Source organism: Orycteropus afer, unplaced genomic scaffold, assembly GCF_000298275.1.
Source record: "Orycteropus afer afer isolate SDZICR_OR568_19922 unplaced genomic scaffold, OryAfe1.0 scaffold00537, whole genome shotgun sequence".
NCBI lineage: Eukaryota > Metazoa > Chordata > Mammalia > Tubulidentata > Orycteropodidae > Orycteropus > Orycteropus afer.
In genome coordinates, this window is record NW_006922124.1 from 456,815 (window position 1) to 460,365 (window position 3,551).

A 3,551-nucleotide genomic window follows, 5' to 3' on the forward strand; every position below is an offset into this window, starting at 1 on the left:
GGATATTGTCAGACTTTATAGTAAGAAGGTAATAATCTTTCTCCATTCAAGTAACTGTTATTCACTATCCTGAAGCATTCAGAAACATGTGTGTTCATTCAGCTAAGGGAAACTGCTGAGTTGAAATATGTTAAACCTTGGTTGGTACCAAGAGGAAAGTATATAAATTCTGTCATAAAATGTACTTTGTTCATTTTATGGTTTTGTTCAACTCTATAATCACTGTTTTTGGAATATCTGCCTGTCTCAGATTATGAACAACAGGCCCATTCCTTGAAGTAGGGAAATTACCACTGGTGACAAAGTATGTTGTGAAAAACGGCAGGAAGTATAATACCTCGGTTAGGGAACTGGAAAAGCGTATTTTCGCTGTACTGAAGACTTTGGAGCCTTGGTGGTACAGTGGTTAAGCACTCAGATGCTAACCAAAAGTTTAGGTTGCTTTGTGGGAGAAAGATAAGGCAGTCTGCTCCCATAAAGATCACAGCCTTGGAAACGCTATGGCAGTTCTGCTCTGTCCTATAGAGTCGCTATGAGTAAGAATCAACTCAATGGGAAGGATGTTTTGTTTGTTTGAATTTATTTATTGAACACTTTCTTGTTACCTTGCTGATTTACTCATGGCAACCTTTGGTAGCTCTTCAAAGCCAGGAGCTGAGTGCGCAGACTATCTGTTGGGTATGTGTGCTAGTCCTTTCCTTTCAAGCAATGCTACTATTTCTCTAAAGGTCATCATTTCCTTATTGTCCATGAAATCGGAGCATAGTTATAAAAATCTTCTCAAGCTTAACGTAGGATAGAGTAGAAAAATATCATAGAAATTGCATTATAATAGTTTTTTTTTTCCATTTATTGTCAATAGATGTAAATAATCAATGAAAACAAAAGATAGAGTATCTGAAGTCTTAATTCCATGGGAAGAAATTCCCTGGAAACCTAGAAAACAAATCAGGCAAATAAACTGGTAGACCAGACAAGTTTCATAATGTTAATTGTGCATAATTTTAACTCACTCCTATAAGAAACATTTAACATGTTTAAATATTAAAGACCTTGAACCTGTTTTCAAATATACTGAAGTCTATATGACAAAACTAACCAATCACTCCTGCAAAAATAGTGACTATTCGAAATCCTTTAAAATCATATTGAGTGTTTGTGTGTGTAATATATTATGTTATGTACTATAGTTTATATCATAAATTAAGTATATTGTTACATATAAATTATATATTGCGTTGTTCCATCTAGGGACCTTTTATACTTATATACCTTATTGTTGTTGTTGTTGTGTGCCATCGAGTCAGACCCGACTCATAGCGACCCCTCCTTGGGTTGCTGAGGCAGTATCACTATGGAAGTAGAGTGCACCTTATTATAATTACATATTAAAACACAGTGACAGTGGATCACATTTGAAATCCATACTGTGTCTAAGCAAAGTTGCAAGATTCTCAGAAGTCCAAAAAGCATTACTCTCAAAGGCTGTCAGTATGTTATTCTTTTTATTCCATCCAACTCAATACAAGTCTAATTTTCAAATATAATTTTTTCTTTTTAATTTTTGTTTTAAGAGGTTGTTTTACATTCAACGTAACTTGTAAATTTTGTTTTGTTCCCCATTTGCCATGTCCAACCCTAACCTAGACTCTTCCCCTCCCTATCCTATAACCCTCTCCTTGTGCTCCTCACATTCATGCACTCCTGTTTGTCCTGCATTTTCTTAGTTTGAATGTTGGTCCTCTGGTGTCCTATGGTCTATTGCTCTAAGGGATGTATTACTACTGAGTGTCTGAGCATGTCATCCTGGGTTGAGTAGTCTGCATGTACATCTTGTTAGCTATTGGGCTGAGAGCCCACCCCTGGGGGTGAGTTTTACTCCAGGTGCAAAATGTATTCCAGGGCTATAGTATTGGGAAACTCACCAGATTTCATCTGACCAGGAATTCTGGTCATTATTGAGTTTTTGGGTTTTATTACATGTTTTTCCTCCCATTCTACCCAGGATCTCCATATTTGATCCTTTCCTGAGTGGTTGGCATTGGTAGCCAGGCACCACCTAGTACTTCTGGTCTCGAGGGCCATTATGTCCTAGGGCTGATTGCTTCTAAATGCACTGTGTGTGTGTGTGTGTGTGTGTGTACGTGCATTCTTCTTCACTTCTGATGCCAGGAGACTGTAAGCTGCATCTTAGATGGCTGCTTGAAAGCTTTTAAGACCCTAGGCGCTACTCACCACTGTAAGATGTGGAACAACGCTTTTATGTATTTTGTTGTGCCAATTGAGTCTGGTGTCCCCCAGTACTATATATTTTTTTCTTGGCTCAAAGGATCCCAGGCAGATTTTACCATCTGTTGTTCATTGATTACTTTCATTCTGATAGAGGTATTTGTGTTGTGGCAACCTCATTCAAACAAATAACTATTTGATCAAAATTTATTACTTTATTAACAGAAATATGGAAAAGAGCCCCATTTTTCTCTTGCATAAATTGATGGGAATTAAGATGCTTAGAATAGGAAATTTAAACAACTCCACAGTAATTACTAGTATTAGTGAAGATAAAGAAGGACTATTTAATAGTAACTAACATGCTCCTGGGGAGCTCTGGTAGCATAGTGCCTAAGGCACTTGACTGCTAACCAGAAGGCTGGCAGTTCAAATCCACCAGCCACTCCTCAGAAGGAAGGTTGGGCATTCCTACTTCCCTAGTGATACTGCCTCGGAAACCCAAGGAGGGGTCGCTATGAGTCGGGGCCGACTCGATGGCAAAAAACAACAACAACATACAGCTCCTGGGGAGCTCTGGTAGCATAGTGCCTAAGGCACTTGACTGCTAACCAGAAGGCTGGCGGTTCAAACCCACCAGCCACTCCTCGGAAGGAAGGTTGGGCATTCCTACTTCTGTAGTGATACTGCCTCGGAAACCCAAGGAGGGGTCGCTATGAGTCGGGGCCGACTCGATGGCAAAAAACAACAACAACAACAACAACAAGTTTGGGTTTGGGTTTTGGAGCACAACTGTTGTATGTACTTTGAGTTGGAACCAACTCAATGGCATCTTAAAACAACAACATCTGTATGAATCCCTGCTTTTCAGTTATCTTAGGTAAATATCTAGTAGAGTCACTGGGTCATATAATAATTATATTTCCACTTTTTTGAAGACCATTCAAACTGTTTTCCACACTTTATGAACCATTTTACATTCCTACAATCAAATTAAGGAGCTCTGGTAGCACAGTGCCTAAGGCATCTCATTGCTAGCCGGAGGTTGATGGTTCAAACCTACCAGCCACTTTGCAGAAGGAAGACTGTGCAATCTACTTGCATAAAGATTTACTGCCTCAGAAACCCAGTGGGGTTGCTATGTGTTGGAATGGATTCTATGTTATGTTTTTTTTTTTTTTGGTTTACTGTCAATTTAGGAGAGAATTTCAGTTTTTCCACATCCATGCCCAAACTTGCTATTTTCCTTTTTTAGTCTCATCTTAAATAATAACCATCCTAGTGGGTGTGAAGCTATGGTAGCGTAGTGCCTTAGGCTGGCG